Source organism: Nicotiana tabacum, chromosome 11, assembly GCF_000715075.1.
Source record: "Nicotiana tabacum cultivar K326 chromosome 11, ASM71507v2, whole genome shotgun sequence".
NCBI lineage: Eukaryota > Viridiplantae > Streptophyta > Magnoliopsida > Solanales > Solanaceae > Nicotiana > Nicotiana tabacum.
The window spans coordinates 89,615,519-89,634,470 of NC_134090.1; the positions used below are offsets into that span (position 1 = coordinate 89,615,519).

General features: G+C 41.8%; 1 non-coding gene across 9 annotated transcripts; it reads left to right on the forward strand.

The window, feature by feature from the left end:
* The first annotated feature begins 2,624 nt into the window (after positions 1-2,624).
* LOC107802750 (uncharacterized) lies at positions 2,625-18,106 on the forward strand. 9 transcript variants are annotated; one of them, XR_012696638.1, is made up of 10 exons: positions 2,625-3,111; positions 5,780-5,854; positions 6,728-6,791; positions 7,339-13,347; positions 13,690-13,760; positions 14,617-14,679; positions 15,234-15,449; positions 15,528-15,910; positions 17,563-17,686; positions 17,915-18,106. It is a non-coding gene; the product is annotated as an uncharacterized LOC107802750 (transcript). The 9 variants fall into 9 exon arrangements; XR_012696634.1 differs by having other exon boundaries at positions 2,626-3,111; positions 15,234-15,452; XR_012696639.1 differs by lacking the exons at positions 6,728-6,791; positions 7,339-13,347; positions 13,690-13,760 and having other exon boundaries at positions 2,883-3,111; positions 15,234-15,452.
* Positions 18,107-18,952: the final 846 nt, after the last annotated feature.

Genomic DNA, 18,952 nt, shown 5'->3' on the forward strand with positions numbered 1-18,952 from the left:
ACCGCGGCGGAAATGGCCATGTCTGCCCCGAACCTCGTTATCGCTATAAACTTGATGCTTGGGAGCTCTCACCTAGTCCTGACTGAGTATAACGATCATACCTATTACTGAGGTGGCGGAGGTCTAGGTGGTCGTTCGAAGTACTGGGGCTTATAACTACCCCGAGACTTCTCCTGAGATCTAGGAAATCTCATGCTCTTCCGTTGCCCTAACTCAGTCCTCTCCGTACCCTACTGCCGACGCCTACCCCTTTCTATATTTTGGGCAAACGCCTGAATCGGGGAGATATCCATACTGTCCTATAATGCAGTGGTGGCACATGCCTCGGTCAACTCTGGGGCCAACCCTACTATAAACCTGTGGATCCTGTCCCATAGTAGCAACTATGAATGGTGCATATCTGGCCAATGAGTCAAAACAGAGACTATACTCTCGAACACTCATATTGCCCTGCTTGAGGGCTAGAAACTGATCGATTCGGGCCTGTGGGATCTCTTGCGGTAAGCACTAGGCATCTAAAAAATTCTCCCAAATAGCAGGAGGTGCATCACATTCCCTGGACCTTTCCCATCCCTCGTACCAAAGGATAGCTATATCTCGAAGTCGAAAAGCTACTAACTCAACTTCATCTTTCTCCGTGGCATGCATAACCCGAAAGATTCTATGAAGTTGATCTATGAAATCCTAGGGGTCCTCCATCTGATCTGTCCCCGTGAACTCTGGGGGATTCAAAGCAATAAACTCTCGGACCCTTGAACTCTCAGATCCCATAGAAGGTCCTGCACTAGTGGATGCCTTAGCCTGTTGTTGGGTAGCCACCAACTGTGCCAACAAATGCACCGCACTTCTCAAGTCCTGATCTGATGGAAGCGGAGGGGGAATTGGATGTACGGTCTCCCTAGGAATCTCCTCTGGTGGCGGAGGAGCCGGCAATTGATGGGTAGGGTTCTCTCCTTGGGACTCTAATTGGGCCCTATCTGCTGGGGGTACCCTACTAGTCCCCTCACCTACTGTTGTTTCTCTCCTCTGGCTAGCCGTAGTCTTCCTAGCTACCGTCATTTGTGCATGCACACGTCAACATGTAAGTTTAGCTCAAATTTCCTATAACTTAGTGCTACAATACGATTTAGATTTGAAAGAAGGGTAACCAACTCCTAAATGCCCTGTAGTCCCCTACTTATATAATATGGTGGACCACACAACTATAAACAAGACCCTACTAGACACGGCTTGTAGACTCCCTAGGACAAAACTGCTCTGATACCACTTTTATCATGCCCCAAGCCTGGGGGCGAGACTGGCACCCAGTGCCTCACCTATCCTTGCATACCACTTGCGACTAAGAGACTCTGAACATGTAATGTCATACTTTGGCTATGGGCCACATTGCAAGATAATGTGCGATGCAAAATATAAAACTGAATAGAGACTAATGCTGACTAAATGTCAACATAAAGCTGGGCCGGCAAGACCGTCATAATTACTACAACTGACAAGCCAACAAAATATATGTACAAGACCTATAAGCCCAACATACTGCACTAACTGATAAGATATATCTACAAGCCTCTACTGATAGATGTATTGTGATCAGAACAGGGCCCTGACCTACATGTAACCTATTTATATATATGCACAAGATGTACACCAAACTGCTAGACCCAGCAACTTCGAAAGACGGGGAGCTTACCGATAAGGCTGAACTCAGGCAAACACCTACTAAGGAGGTCTACCCGTCTGTCTGTCCGAACCTGTACACATGAAATGTAGTGCCCCCAGAAAGGGACATTAGTACGAAATAATGTACCGAATATGTAAGGAAATATACTGAAAGCTGAAACTAAACTGATAACTTGAACATATGCTTACATGCTGATACTGACTCAATTCTCTCAATATAATAAGTAAAATAGCTGTCCAACCCTATAAGGCTCGGTATAAATATATAACTGCTCTGCCGTAGTAGGCTTGTTCATAGTCACTCAGCCATACTAGGCTCTATAGCCCAGCCAATTGGGCTCGCTCATAGGCGCTCGGGCCCAATTGGCTCGGTGTATAACTTACCATCTGATCAGAGGTTGCCCAATAGGGGCCTGCCCATCGATTATAGCTCGATGGTAATGAAAATACTAATAATACTGTATATATAGACTCTCTTCTCTCTTGGCTGGAAGAAGAAAATACTTAAATGAATATGAAGTCCAGGTAAAGAGAATATTGTAACTTACGAAACTAGGAAAATATACGTAACTTGCGAGACTAGCAAAATATACGTAATCTGGGTTATGAAATTTTCTTTATGCGTCGTTATCAAACTCGTCACTACAACATATTTGCCCTAAGACCACACTAATTTTAGACAATGCTTAGAAAGCGTAGCCAAAAGTGTCTATAGGAATGCTTTATAAGTGTAGCCTTTATTTTGAGCTTTTGGCCACGAAAGTTTAAGCTACGTTTCTAAAGTGTACTTTATAAATGTAAAGATAACACGGTTTAAGTGTTGCCAAATCATAAAATATTTAGCAACACTTATTCATTTATATACAACGCTTTTAAAATGTGTTTTCTTTTTAATAATAAAAGCAACACTTAACAACAACAACAACAACAACAACCCAGTGTAATCTCACTTAGTGGGGTATGGGGAGGATAGTGTGTATGCAGACCTTACCCTTACCCTGGGTAGAGAGACTGTTTTCAAATAAACCCCCGACATACTTCCCTCCAAGAACTTCCTATCTTGCTCTTAGGGAGACTCGAACTCACAACCTCTTGGTTGGAATGGAGGTTGCTTACCATCAGAGCAGCCCCTCTTGTCCCAAAAGCAAACACTTAACAAGTGTGCTCTAAAATAAAAATAAAAAATTCATCAAAAAATTCCCTCCATTGTTTCATTGAGCGAAAGTTTCCCCCTATTTTCAAAGGCAAAAGAAATTAACACTTTCTCAAATTTTCATTGTACCCCTCTACTGAGTATCGGCCCATAAATCTCCATCTAGGCCACCATCACACCGCTGGTTCCACTGCTACCAAATCCAACATCGACTGAAATTTTCTTCTCCATTGACCCAATACCTACATCTAAGAAAGAGAGATTTCAGCATTCAAAAGGTATGATCTCTTGATTAAAGTTATTTTATTTCTTTACATATTCATCTACAGCTTAAGCCCCCTTTGATTCTTCTGGGTATTTTGTTGTTGTGTCGTTATCGGTTGGACTGGACTTCACGTCTACGCCTAATTAAGAACTGATTTGATTAGTTTCTAATGAAAACTAAATAGAGTTATTGATACTCCAACAAAACTGCCAAAACAAGGAAACCGTACTATTTGTTTGTTGGAATTGTTTGTTGATAGTGGTATTCGATTGGTTTGCCAAAATTCCTCTTCATTAGGCTTTGTGGCTTTGATTGTTCTTTGTATTAGGGTTTTCAAGTGTTAAATCAACCGATTATTTCATGGGTATTTTTTTAATTCATATCAATGGCATCATAGGATTGGGAACATCGTGTGTATATTAATATTTTTTCCTTTGCTTCCATATTCAAAAATAAGCAAGCTTTGGTAATGAAAAAAATAAGCATATTCTTAGTGTAATCCAACTCTTATCTCCTTTAAAGCTGCAAATATTGCATAATATTCGAGTATTGATTTTATGCCATTATTCAACCTTAACTAATTTAAGATCATATAATAATTATTTTCTTGGTACAATATTATATAAATATTTATGCTTTAGCATATATTGCTCGTAATCACATCATATAAAAAGGGGGATAAAGGGTAGTAACCTTTAATTGTTGTTTCTTCCTTTCAAATATCGATCATTGAACTTCGTGAAAATATGGCCAAATTGGTTAAAATCTTGGATGATTTGCTAATGGTGGCCATTGATATTGTGGCTGGGATTCTTGAAACGAGGATAGAGAGTGTGTATATACAGGAAAAGAAAGTGGGATAGAGAATATCTATATACAAAAATTAATATACGCACGATTGGTATAGAAGGTTTTTGAAGATTAATCTGATGACAACCTTACTGTTATAACTTAGTACCTTCTTGCCTGACTTCTTCATTGTTCAGATTCATTAGTTGGATGAGTGTGTTCATATCATTTTAATATGGAAAGGAAGAAGTTGACATTTGGATAGTGTTTTTGTGTTTCTGCAATTTCTGCATTTCTGCACAGCATTTCAAAGTTTCTGCATTTGTGGACAGTAATCTTTGCGTTTCTGCACGGTTTTTCTGCATTTTTTGTATTTCTGCACAACATTTCGGTAATTTTTGTATTTTTGCACAGCGTTTTTGCGTTTCTACACAATTTTTCTGCATTTTCTGCATTCTATAGAGCTGTGACGACCCGACCGGTCGTCTTAAGAAATTATCCCCGATCCCCTATTAACTGCTTTCCCCGAGTTTATTTCTGCTATTTTGATTTACCGGGATGTTCGGTTTTGAGTTTCGGAGAGTTTTAGGACACTTAGTCCCTAAATGAGAGTTTAAGTATTGAAAAGTTGACTGTTATCGGAACAGTGTGAAGACGGCCTCAGAATGGAAATCCGATGGTTCCGTTAGCTCCATTGGGTGATTTCAGGCTTAGCGGCGTGTTCGGATTGTATTTTGGAGGTCCATAGCTAATTTAGGCTTGAAATACCGAAAGGTCGAATTTTGAAGTTTCCGGTTCAATAGTGAGATTTTGATCCGAGGGTCAGAATGGAATTTCGGAAGTTAGAGTAGCTTCGTAGTGTTGAATGTGACATATGTGCGAATTTTTAGGTCATTCGGACGAGGTTTGATAGACTTTTTGATCGAAAGCGTATTTTTAGAGTTTTTAGAATTCTTAGGCTTGAATCCGATGAAAAATAGGTCTTTTGATGTTGTTTTGAGCATTTCGAAGGTTGGAGCAAGTTTGAATGATGTTTTAGGATTGGTTGGCATGTTTGGTTGAGGTCCCGGGGGCCTTGGGTGTGTTTTGGATGCTCAACGGGTCATTTTTAGACTTAGAGAATTGCAGAAAATGCAGTAGGTCTCCAGTTCTGGTTTCCTTCTTCGCGTTCGTGAGTGGGGTCTCGCGTTCGCGAAGAGGAGCTAGGGCGGGTGGAAGCTTAATGCTTCGCATTCACGATGATGGCCCCGCGTTCGCGAAGCTGTGAGGTCGTATGCCTACGTGTTCGCGAAGAGGGTCCCGCGTTCGCGTAGGAGGGAGAAGGCTCCTACCGCATTCGCGACAGGAGCATCGTGTTCGCGATGAAGGAAATCTAGGTCAAGCAAAGTTGTGCTTCGCGAACGCGAGGTTCCTTCCGCGTTCGCGAAGAAGGATTTACCTAGGCAGATTATAAAATTTCAAAGTCGAGGGTTTAGCCATTTTTATCAAAACTAGAGTTTGGGAGCTCGGATTTGAGCGAGATTTTGAGGGATTTTCAGAGATATCAATTGGGTAACTATTCCTTACTTATTTTTGCTTGTAACCCATTAATCTAAACATGAATTCATCATTTAATTTCGGATTGGAGATGAAAATTGGGGAAAAGTTGGAAGAAAGTTTTTAGACCTAGAATTAAACTTTTGATTGGGATTTTGACCTTAGATTTGGATAATTTTGGTATGCATGAACTCGTGAGAGTATGATGATTCTAAAAATATAAATTTTACCCAATTTCGAGACGCGGGCCCGAGGGCATTTTGGTCATTTTACCTAATTTCGCGTATTAGCTTAGAACGTCTTTGTAGAATCAGTTACTTGAAGTGTTATTTACATTATGTAATTGAATTGAATAGATTTGAGCCATTTGGAGTCGAGTACTCGTGGCAAAGACGTACGTGGTTTTGGGTTGATTATTGAGCCGGTTCGAGGTAAATGGCTTGCCTAACCTTGTGTGTGGGACATTCCCCTTAGGACTTGGTATATTTGATATTTGAAATGCCTTGTACGTGAGGTTACGAGTGCGTACTTGAACTAATTGTTGAAAATCTGGTTTTCTTTAAGTAATTTCAATTGTGTTCCTTTTCCTGTTTCATTTTACTTGCAATTTAAACCTGCTGTTAGCTTAGAAAAAGCATGTCTAATTGACTTAACTGTTTATTTGCTTAAACTACCTTAATTGAATTATGTGAAGCACATTAGATTAGAATTACTTGTTTACTTGATACGAAATTGAGCTTAATTGAGTATTCTTGTGTTGCTGCTATGTGTTTTACTTTGGGATTACGAGACGACATCCCAGGAGATCCCCTGTTTGTATTTATGATTTAAACTGAGGTGCGGGATACCAAGAGATCCCTATCATGTATATTGAGGATACCAAGAGATTCTCGGGATACCAAGAGATCCCTAGCATACATTGAGGATACCGAGAGATCCTCGGGATACCAAGAGATCCCTAGTATATATTGAGGATACCGAGAGATCCTCGGGATACCAAGAGATCCCTGGCATATATTGAGGGTACTAAGAGATCCTCGAGATACTGATAGATCCCCGGTTATTTCCTTGTGATTGTTTTTGCCTCTGTTTCAGTTATTGAATTCCTTGTTTCCCTGTATTAAATTCTTAGTGTTAGTTTTTGACTGTACTGCTTATCTTATACTGTCATATCTTAATTTTTATTTTAAACTCAGTAGGGCCCTGACCTTCTTCGTCACTACTCGACCGAGGTTAGGCTTGACACTTACTGAGTACCGCTGTGGTGTACTCATGCCCTTTCTGCGCATGTTTTTCATGTGCAGATCCAGGTACTTCGACTCAGTCGTACTACCCTTGAGGTGAAGGCGACCCTTCGGAGACTTCGAGGTATATCTGTCGCATCCGCAAACCGAAGAGTCTCTCTCTATTTTCTCTTGTAGTTACGACCCTTTTGTATTTTTTTGTTTTAGACTATTCTGGAGTTAGAGCACTATGTAACATCCTTAGCTTGTGATTCATGAGTTTCCAGGTTTTGGGAGTGATGTTTATTGGATTTGAGAGTTATATTTTGTATGCCGAGCGACACTTTTTAAAACGCTGTTTTATTACATTATTTCTGTTTTAAATTGTATTCTTCCGCGAATTTGTTTATTTTCTGCGTTTTAGGCTTACCTAGTCGTAGAGACTAGGTGCCGTCATGATGGTTCACGGAGGGTGAACCGGGGTCGTGACAAGTTGGTATCAGAGCTCTAGGTTCATAGGAGTCTTGGATCATAAGTTGGTTTATTAGTGTCTCGCTTATTGGTGCGGAGATGTTTGTACTTATCTACGACAGACTATGTAACCGTTAGGAAAATTCTACTTCATTTGATTTCCTTGACGTGCGAGATTTTGATATCACAATTCTAAACTTCTGTCTTCTATTCTCTCATAGATGGTGATGACACGTGCTAGCCGAGATGATTAGGCACCAGTGCCCCATACTGCAACCGTCAGAGGCCGGGGCCAGGGTAAAGGCCGAGGACGCGCACGTGGTGCAGCTAGAGCACCTACGCGAGCTACCGCCGAGGTACCACCAGCAGATCTAGCTGGAGTTCAGGAACCTAATACGCCTACTGCTACTACTACTCCAGCACTTCAGAAGACTCTGGCACAGTTCATGAGCATATACACCATGTTGGCTCAGGCAGGGTTACTTTCCCTTGCTGCAACTACATCTCAGGCCGGGGGAGGAGCACAGACTCCCGCCGCCCGCACTCTTGAGCAGCGAGTGCATGTTGAGCAGGTCTTTGAGATTATTCTTGTACAGCCTGCAGTCCGAGATCAGCCCGAGGACTGGGCAGCGGCTTCTGAGGATGAACAACTGAGGCTTGAGAGGTTCAAGAAGTACAAGCCTCCTCTATTCAGTGGTCTAGCATCGGATGATGCTCTGGGATTTCTAGATGAGTGTTACTGCATTCTCCGTACCATGGGTATATCAGGATCGAGCGGGGTTTTCTTCATTACTTTCCAGCTTCGAGGTGCCGCCTATGAGTGGTGGCGCACCTATGAGTTAGACAGTCCGGATGAGGCTGCTTCACTGACTTGGACTCAGTTTTCAGATCTGTTCCTGAGGGAGTATGTTCCTTAGAGCCTCAGGGACGCATGGCGCACAAAGTTTTGAGCATTTGCGCCAGGGTGCTATGACTGTCTCAGAGTATGTTGTCCGTTACACTAGTTTGGTTAGGCATGCACCAGCTTTGGTTTTTACTGTTCGCGAGAGGGTTCGCCGGTTTATTGAGGGGCTTATTCCCATCATCAGGTCTAACATGGCTCGTGAGTTGGAGATGGATATTTCTTATTAGCAGTTGGTGAGCATTGCTAGGAGGATTGAGGGTATGCATGCTAGGGAGAGAAAGGAGAGGGAGGCCAAGAGGTCTCGAGAGTCGGGCCATTATTCTAGTGCTAGTGCCCCAGCTGCAGGTCGCCATGGTAGGGGTTATATGAGTTTCCCTATTCATTCAGCTCTTCCAACAGCCAGTGGTATTCTAGCTCCTCTTAGACCTCAGAAGCCTTATTATGCACCTCCAGTATCTAGCGTGCCTCCTGTGCGGGGTGCTTTCAGAGGTCAGTCTAGCAGACTTGGCCTGAGCCAGTCACAACCACCACATCCTCCTAGAGCTTTCTTTGAGTGTGGTGACACACGCCATGTGGTGAGGGATTGCCCTAGACTTGGGAGGAGTGCCCCTCTACAGACTTCTCAGCCACAGCGCACCCCGCAGAGCTCTCAGGCTATGGTTACAGCTCCAGTTGCTACCCCACCTGCTTAGCCAGCTAGAGGTTGAGGTCGGGGAGGTAGAGGTCGCCCTAGAGGGGGAGGCCAAGCCAGAAACTATGCCCTTCTTTCCTGTACCGAGACTGTTGCCTCCGATTTTGTCATCACAGGTATTATATTGGTTTGTCACAGAGATGCATCAGTTCTATTTGATCCAGGTCCACTTATTCTTATGTGTTTTCTTATTTTGATCCGCATTTGGGTATATCTTGGGATTCTTTGAGTTTCCCTGTTTATGTTTCTACTCTTGTGGGAGATTCTCTTGTTGTGGACCGCATTTATCGGTCGTGTTTGGTTGCGCTTAGTGGTTTTGAGACCAGAGTCGATTTATTGTTGCTCAGCATGGTAGATTTTGACATTATCTTGGGCATGAACTGGTTGTCGCCCCATTATGCTATTCTTGATTGTCACACCAAAACCGTGATGCTAGCTATGCCAGGTGTACCGCGTGTTGAGTGGAGGGGTACTTTAGATCATACTCCCAGTAGAGTTATTTATTTTCTTAAATCTCAGCGTATGGTTGAGAAGGCTTGTGACGTGTATTTGGCTTATGTGAGAGTTGTCAGTATTTATACCCCTTCAGTTGATTCAGTTCCAGTAGTACGGGATTTTCCCAATGTGTTTCTAGCCGATCTTCCGTACATGCCTCCTGATAGAGATATTGATTTTGGCATTGATCTGTTGCCGGGAACTCAACCTATTTCTATTCCTCCGTATCATATGGCTCTTCCTGAGTTGAAGGATCAGTTGCAAGAATTGCTTGATAAGGGTTTTATTCGGCCCAGTGTATCACCTTGGGGTGCTCCTGTCTTGTTTGTGAAGAAAAAGGATGGTTCTATGCGTATGTGTATCGATTATCGCCAGTTGAACAAGGTTACAGTGAAGAACCGTTATCCTTTGCCTCGTATTGATGAACTGTTTGACCACCTTCAGGGCGCACATGTGTTTTCTAAGATTGACTTGCGCTCAGGTTACCATTAGTTGAAGATTCGGGAGCCAGATATTCCGCAGACTGCTTTCAAGACTCGGTATGGTCATACGAGTTCTTTGTCATGTCATTTGGGCTGACCAATGCCCCAACAGCTTTTATGCACTTGATGCACAGTGTGTTTCGGCCGTATCTTTACTCGTGCGTCATTATTTTTATTGATGATATTCTAGTGTATTCCAGGAGTCAGAAAGATCATGAGCAGCACCTGAGGACTGTGCTTCAGACTCCGAGAGACAAGAAGTTATATGCTAAGTTCTCAAAATGTGAGTTTTGGTTAGATTCGGTGGCATTCTTAGGCCACGTGGTATCGAGTGAGGGTATTCAGGTGGATTCGAAGAAAATAGAGGCCGTGCAGAGTTGGTCCAGATCATCCTCAGCTACAGAGATCCGCAGTTTCCTTGGCTTGGCGGGTTACTACCGCCGTTTTGTTGAGGGGTTTTCATCGATTGCAGCCTCTATGACCAGACTGACCCAGAAGGGTGCTCCGTTCCAGTGGACGGAGGAGTGTGAGGCTAGCTTTCAAAAGCTCAAGACAGCTTTGACTGCACCCCCAATTTTGATACTTCCTACAGGTTCGGGGTCTTATAGGGTTTATTGTGATGCCTCGAGGATTGGCCTCTGAGCGGTGTTGATGTAGGACGGTAGGGTGATTGCCTACGCGTCCAGACAGTTGAAGGTACATGAGAAGAATTATCTGGTCCACGAACTTGAGTTAGCTGCCATTGTTCACGCCCTGAAGATCTGGCGCCATTATTTATATGGTGTGCCTTGTGAGATTTATACTGACCATTGGAGCTTGCAACACTTGTTCAAGTAAAAGGACCTAAATTTGCGCTAGAGGAGGTGGTTAGAGTTGTTGAAGGACTATGACATCACTATTTTGTATCACCCGGGCAAGGCCAATGTGGTGGCTGATGCCTTGAGTCGCCGGACAGAGAGTTTGGGGAGTTTGGCTTATTTACCAGCATCAGAGAGGCCTAGGGAGAAGGATGTTCATGCCTTAGCCAGCCAGTTTGTGAGATTGGATCTTTCGGAGCCCAATTGGGTTCTAGCTTGCGTGGTTTCCCAGTCTTCCTTATTTGATCGTATCAGGGAGCGGCAGTATGATGACATTCATTTGCTTGTCCTCAAGGACAAGGTTCAGCACGACGATGCCAGAGATGTGACTATTGGTAATGATGGGGTATTGAGGATGCAGGGTCGGATTTGTGTACCCAATGTCGATGGGCTTCGGGAGTTGATTCTGGAGGAGGCCCATAGCTCGCGGTATTCCATTCATTCGGGTGTCACGAAGATGTATCAGGATTTGAGGCAACACTACTGGTGGAGGCGGATGAAGAAAGATATAGTTGGAGTTGTAGCTCGGTGCCTCAACTGTCAGCAAGTGAAGTATGAGCACCAGAGATCGGGTGGGTTGCTTCAGCAGATAGAGATTCCGGAGTGGAAGTGAGAGCGGATCACCATGGACTTTGTAGTTGGGCTCCCACAGACTTTGATAAAGTTTGACGCTATTTGGTGATTGTGGATCGACTGACCAAGTCCGCTCACGTCATTCCTGTGTGTACTACTTATTCTTCGGAGCGGCTGGCGGAAATCTGTATCCGAGAGATTGTTCGCCTGCATGGTATTCCAGTTTCCATCATTTCAGATAGAGGTACTCAGTTTACATCACGATTCTGGAGAGCCGTTCAGCATGAGTTGGGTACTCGGGTGGAGTTGAGTACAACATTTCACTCTCAGACGGACGGACAATCCGAGCGCACTATTCAAATTCTTGAGGATATGCTCCGTGCGTGTGTGATTGAGTTTGGAGGGTCTTGGGATCAATTCTTGCCATTGGCGGAGTTTGCCTACAACAATAGCTATCAGTCCAACATTCAGATGGCACTGTATGAGGCTTTATATGGTAGGCGGTGTAGATCCCCGGTGGGTTGGTTTGAATGGGTGAGGCTAGACTATTGGACACAGACTTGTTTCAAGATGCTTTAGAGAAGGTTAAGGTGATTTAGGATAAACTCCGTACAGCCCAGTACAGATAGAAGACTTACGCGGACCGGAAGGTTCATGAGGTTTCCTATATGGTTGGAGAGCGGGTTCTACTTCAGGTTTCGCCTATGAAGAGCGTTGTGAGATTTGGGAAGAAAGGGAAGTTGAGTCCGAGGTTTATTAGCCCTTTTGAGATATTGAGGCATGTTGGGGAGGTTGCTTATGAGCTTGCCTTACCTCCCAGCTTGGCAGGAGTTCATCCGGTATTTCATGTTCGATGCTCCGGAGGTATCATAGTGATCCGTCGCACGTGTTGAATTTCAGTTCAGTCCAATTGGACAAGGATCTATCTTATGTTAAGGAGCCAGTGGCAATACTGGACAGGCAGGTTAGAAAGTTGAGGTCAAAGAACATTGCATCGGTAAAGGTTCAGCGGTGGGGTCAGCCGGTCGAGGAGGCGACATGGGAGACCGAGCAGAATATGCGCAGCCATTACCCTTATCTTTTCACTACTTCAGGTATGTCTTTATGCTCGTTCGAGGACGAACGAATGTTTAAGTGTAGGAGGATGTGACGACCCGGCCGGTCGTCTTAAGAAATTACGCCCCGATCCCCTATTAACTGCTTTCCCCGAGTTTATTTCTGCTATTTTGATTTGTCGGGATGTTCGGTTTTGAGTTTCGGAGAGTTTTGGGACACTTAGTCCCTAAATAAGAGCTTAAGTGTTAGAAAGTTGACCGTAGTTGGAACAGTGTGAAGACGACATCGAAATGGAAATCCGATGGTTCCGTTAGCTCCGTTGGGTGATTTCGGGCTTAGGGGCGTGTTCGGATTGTGTTTTGGAGGTCCATAGCTAATTTAGGCTTGAAATACCGAAAGGTCGAATTTTGAAGTTTCCGGTTCGATAGTGAGATTTTGATCCGAGGGTCAGAATAGAATTTCGGAAGCTGGATTAACTCCGTAGTGTTGAATGTGACGTGTGTGCAAAATATCAGGTCATTTGGACGAGGTGTGATAGACTTTTTGACCGAAAGCGTATTTTTAGAGTTTTTGGAATTCATAGGCTTAAATCCGATAAAGAATAGGTGTTTTGATGTTGTTTTGAGTATTTCGAAGGTTGGAACAAGTTTGAATGATGTTTTAGGATTGGTTGGCATGTTTGGTTGAGGTTTCGGGGTCCTCGGGTGTGTTTTGGATGCTTAACGGGTCATTTTTGACTTAGAGAATTGCAGAAAATGTAGCAGGTCTCCAGTTCTGGTTTCCTTCGCATTTGTGAGTGGGGTCTCGCGTTCGTGAAGAGAAGCTGGGGCTGAAGGAAGCTAAACGCTTTGCGTTCGTGATGATGTCCCCGTGTTCGCGAAGCTGTGAGGTCGTATGCCTACGCATTCGCGAAGAGGGTCCCGCATTCGCGTAGGAGGGAGAAGGCTGCTACTGCGTTTGTGACAGGGGCATCGCGTTCGCGATGAAGGAAATCTGGGCCAAGCGAAGTTGTGCTTCACGAATACGAGGGTCCTTCCGCGTTCGCGGAGAAGGATTTACCTGGGCAGATTATAAAATTTCAAAGTCGAGGCTTTAGCAATTTTTATCAAAACTAGAGTTTGGGAGCTCGGATTTGAGCGAGATTTTGAGGAATTTTTAGAGATATCAATTGGGTAACTGTTCCTTACTCCTTTTTGCTTGTAACCTATTAATCTAAACATGAATTCATCATTTAATTTCGGATTGGAGATGAAAATTGGGGAAAAATTGGAAGAAAGTTCTTAAACCTAGAATTCGACTTTTGATTGAGAATTTGACATTAGATTTGGATAATTTTGGTATGCATGAACTCGTGAGAGTATGGGGATTCTAAAAATATAAATTTTACCTGATTCCGAGATGTGGGCCCGAGGGGCATTTTGGTTATTTTACCTAATTTCGCGTATTAGCTTAGAATTTCTTTGTATAATCAATTACTTTAACTGTTATTTACGTTATGCAATTGAATTGAATAGATTTGGGCCATTTGGTGTCGAGTACTCGTGGAAAAGACGTGGTTTCGGGTTAATTATTGAGCCGGTTCGAGGTAAATGACTTGCCTAACCTTGTGTGGGGGATCTTCCCCTTAGGATTTGGTATATTTGATATTTGAAATGCCTTGTACGTGAGGTGACGAGTGCCTACTTGAGCTAATTGTTGAAAATCCTATTTTCTTTAAGTAATTTCAATTGTGTTCTTTTTCCTGTTTCATTTTACTTGCAATTTAAACCTGCTGTTAGCTTAGAAAAAGCATGTCTAATTGACTGAACTGTTTATTTGCCTAAACTGCGTTAATTGAATTATGTGAAGCATGTTAGATTAGAATTACTTGTGTACTTGATACGAAATTGAGCTTAATTGAGTATTGTTGTGTTGCTGCTGTGTGTTTTACTTTGGGACTACGAGACGGCATCCCGGGAGATCCCCTGTACGTATTTATGATTTGAACTGAGGTGCGGGATACCGAGAGATCCCTGGCACATATATTGAGGATACCAAGAGATCCTCGGGATGCCAAGAGATCCCTGACACATATATTGAGGATACCAAGAGATCCCTGACATATATTGAGGATACCGAGAGATCCTCGGGATACCAAGAGATCCCTGGCATATATTGAGGGTACTAAGAGATCCTCGAGATACTGAGCGATCCCCGGTTATTTCCTTGTGATTGTTTTTGCCTCTATTTCAGTTATTGAATTCTTTGTTTCCCTAAATTAAATTCTTAGTGTTAGTTTTTGAATGTACTGCTTATCTTATACCGTCATATCTTATATTTTTATTTTACCTTAGTAGGGCTCTGACCTTCATCGTTACTACCCGATCGAGGTTAGGCTTGACATTTACTAAGTACCGCTGTAGTGTACTCATGCCCTTTCTGCGCATATTTTTCATGTGCAGATCCAGGTACCTTGACTCAGACTTACCATCCTTGAGGTGAGGCGACCCTTCGGAGACTTCGAGGTATATCTGTCGCATCCGCAGACCAAGAAGTCTCTCTCTATTCTCTCTTGTAGTTACAACCCTTCTCTATATACTTGTTTTAGACTATTCTGGAGTTGGAGCATTATGTAATATCCTTAGCTTGTGATTCATGGGTTTCCGGGTTTTGGGAGAAATGTATATTGGATTTGAGAGTTATATTTTGTATGCCGAGCGACACTTTTTAAAATGTTGTTTTATTATATTATTTCTGTTTTAAATTGTATTCTTCCGCAAATTTGTTTATATTCTGCATTTTAGGCTTACCTAGTCGTAGAGACTAGGTGCCGTCACGATGGTTCACGGAGGGCAAACCGGGGTCGTGACAAGAGTGTTTCGGCAATTTCTGCAATTCTGCACACTGTTTTTGTGATTCTGCACAGTGTTTCTATATTTTCTGCATAGCATTTCGGCATTTCTACACATTATTTCTGCATTTTTGAACAGTGTATTTTCTGCATATTATTTTTGGGTTTCTGCACTATATTTCAGAATTTTTTGTATTTCTAAACAGTGTTTTTTGCGTTTCTGCACAGGTTTTCCTGCATTTTCTGCATATCTGCGCAACATTTTGGCAAATTTTGCATTTCTACACAGTTTTTCTGCATTTCTGCACAGCGTTTCGGCAATTTCTGCAATTCTACATAGTGTTTCTACATTTTCACATAGCGTTCCAGCAATTTTTGGACAGGAAGAAGTTGGCAAGGATGACTGTGTTAGAGACGAAGCTATGGACGTTGATTCTGCTACAGGTGGTATGTCTTAAACCTTGCAATTTTGTGTGTTTATTGTATTCTTTTCCTTATGTCTTGTATATTACATAAGTATAGGGATATCAGATAAGAAGAAAGTTCGAGGGCAAACAAAATGTAAGATGATTCACGCAAGAAATTTTGAGGAAAGAGAGGAAGTCACATTTGATAAAGGGCAAGCTATTGGACCAACCTGCAAAAGAGTATTTGAGTTAAGCAACTTTATAGGAACAATTACCAGGAATCCCAGATTTATCACCTTGTTGTTCATTAATTGGCATGCTGTCTTTGATGATATTAAACAACGAATGTGGGAATATGTCAATGTAAGAACAATCAATTTTGATGCAAGTAGCGCACAGGTTGTAACCAACCTTCTCCAGTTGATGCAAGTAGCGCACAGGTTGTAAAAGGCCATTCCACACTCTTCTGGGTCAACCCATGATCCAATTCTTGAAAAGGTATTTAGACTCCACATTTCCACCAAACTTAAATGCTTTCCGCTTTGTATTGAGTTTATTGTCGAAATTTTTGGTCTTGAATTAGGTGATGTAGATCTTAGAGTTAGTTTAGCAAATATAGAAAGATTAGCTACTATCCGGTTGCTACGCTTGTTATTCTTTGTGTCAGATTGTCGTTGATGTGTTGGTGATTGGCTTGTTGTGTGTAGTACCTAGCCAGTACCTTTGCCCCTTGATTTTTCATCCTTAGAAGTTGTTCGAGCCACAGTAGTGTTCAATGCAATAGTTGGTTTCAGAATCTCTGTTGTTGCTTGCTTTATTCCAGCTGAGATTTGAGGTTGCTTAGTCACTACATTCATCAACTTATATCCTGTTGAAGCTGCATACTCCAATTCCATTACATCTACATTGAGTTTCCTCAACTGTAGCACCCATATCTGTTGCTCCATCAGCTAATTCAACCAATGTAACAGTACGTGTATCAGCATCTGTCACACCAATTTGTTTTCTTGCAGTAGCAGCATTCAATCTAGCACTCCCAACATATGAGCCACCATACATAGTTGCATTAGTAGTTTTGGTCTCCACTTCTTCCTGCACATTGTTAGATCTAAAAAACTTACCATACTCCTTAGTAACTCCAGTTGAAGCAGGACTATTTTGCCCAGTATTGATCCTCAGTAATTGCTGCAACTGGGATTTTATCTGCTGTCCCTCAATTTGTTCAACTGCAACATTTTTTGGCAATGTAGCAGGAGTTGCTATTGGTTTGGCCATCTGTGAGTATTCAGGAGTTGGAAGTACATCTCGAGCTAATACAGTAGCATTTTCCATATTGATAGCAGCAGCTACACCTTCCAATTTCTACCCCTCATATTGCATAGTGTTACAGGGCTACTGAAGATTGGACTGGTACTGCTGTTTCTCACATTGTTCAGCTGTTGCAATAGCATTAGAAGCTGCTGCAACAGGGGTAGTGATGGAAACAACATCTGATTCTTTATTTAACTCATCACACCCTTGGTTCCCAGGATTCCTAACAACTTGAAAACCTAATGCAACTTGAACACCAGCTGAAATTCCTACGTCTGCTGCACTATTTTGCCCAGGATTTTTTTGCCCTGCAGTTCCATGATTTTCAAATCCATCATCTGCTACAATTTGTTTTCCATCACCCCTATAAGGATGCTACTTTTAGATTTTCAGAGGTGTTTAAATTGAAGTAGTGGGGGAAAACACCTTGGTTAGTTGACTAAAATTGAATGTGCATAATTTCCTTTAAGTCAACGTGAGAATGGATATCTGGCAGCCTTGATCATTGAAGGTCTATTGTTAGAGGCAACTTGTGGCATTGCAACTGCAGATGTTCACATATGGTATGCAAGCCACCAATAAACCAACTACTACTATGTCTGTGTAATGCTACCGATCAGAATTTTCAATTGTAGTTTTTCTCTTTTAGTAGTGAATTCACTTGATGTATATTGGATTTACAGGAGCATATTGCATTTTCTTGATTAAGTGCGATAATAAATATTTGTCTGCACATGCTAGAATTTAAATTTGATGCCCTTGACTTGATTATTATTTTAGCAGATCCCAATTCATTTGCTTCTGAATTTGTGTATTAACCTCTGCATTCTCTATTTTAGGACTTTATGATACTGTATTTGATGTTGACCGTGACAAAGAGAGAGCACAACAGTGTGGTCTTGAACTAAATGGATTCAGCTTTGATGGAGCTGATGCTGCCGGAGTTGATTATGCTCTAAATAGGCAAGTATACTTGCTTTTTTCATTTAAGGTCTTTTAGTCTTTGCATTTTTAGCTATGTTGCTCCGACATGGCAATTCATGTATTGCATGGTTACTCATTAATTATTTTTTTTATTGTGACTAAAAAATATGTAAAATATGGTGCTATTATATGTTATCCTCGTCTTTGTTCTTCTTGGCGAAAGATCAAAGTTTAGTTTCTATCTAATTATATTTTTTTTATGTATAGGATAATATGGGTGATGTTACTGAAAATGGTGGCGGAATGTCAATTTGATCTTAATGTGAACGTGAAGAATTATTGGATAATTAGGATGTCTAATATTCATGATACTATATGAATATACTCACTTTTGTAAAATTTATTGTTAATGGGCATTTTGACTCATTGTTTTATTAGTATGTGTATTCATTTGAATTATTATTTTTTGGTACTTATTAGCTAATTTAGTTCTTTCTACCATCAAAATATATGATAATAATGGATATGCTTGAAATAACTGTAATTACAGGATTTTATGCAAAATGTAAATTTATAAAAAAATCAAAATATAAATTGTATACTCTAGCCAATTTGCCACACTTTAAAAGTGTTGCCATATGTTTGTACACCATGCTTTGAAAGTGTTCTTTTAGAAGCCACACTTAACAAGTGTGGCCTATAAGATAATAAATGCCACGCTTTTCGAGTGTAGCTGTAAGATATAAAAGCGTTCTCATATGGGGTATAATAAGCGTTGTCTTTGTCATCTAATAGGCCACGCTTTTAAGCTTGGCTGATAAGGCAACAATTGAAAAGCGTGCCCTTAGGTCAAAGGTTACGCTTGTTTTGGCCACCCCCAATAAAGGCGTTGCCTAAAGTTGAAAAGTGTGGCCTTTAATCAAAGGTCACACTTTTTGCTAGTTTAGGCCACACTTGTTCGGGGTGGTCGTAGGCCTAAAATGTTGTAGTGCGTGTAATTACGAGAGCATGCCTAAATAAAGGAAGAGCTTAGCCTTAACATACCTGGAGTGGAAAAAATTTGTATGATGTTCTCGGAAAAGGTTGCACCTACTCCTTTAGAATCGTAAAATTTTACGTTGGACTGTGAAAGTTGTAGGTTACTATATGCCTTAAACACGCTACTTAATGTGTACAAATTCTTGAGAGAATTGGTGAATTTGTAGCAATTCGTTAGTTTTTGGTTGTAAGGACTTAGTTGAATATCTCTTTAAGAAATCTCCTCTTTGAGCCAATATGAGGGTGTAGTCATTTTGCCTTGGAAAA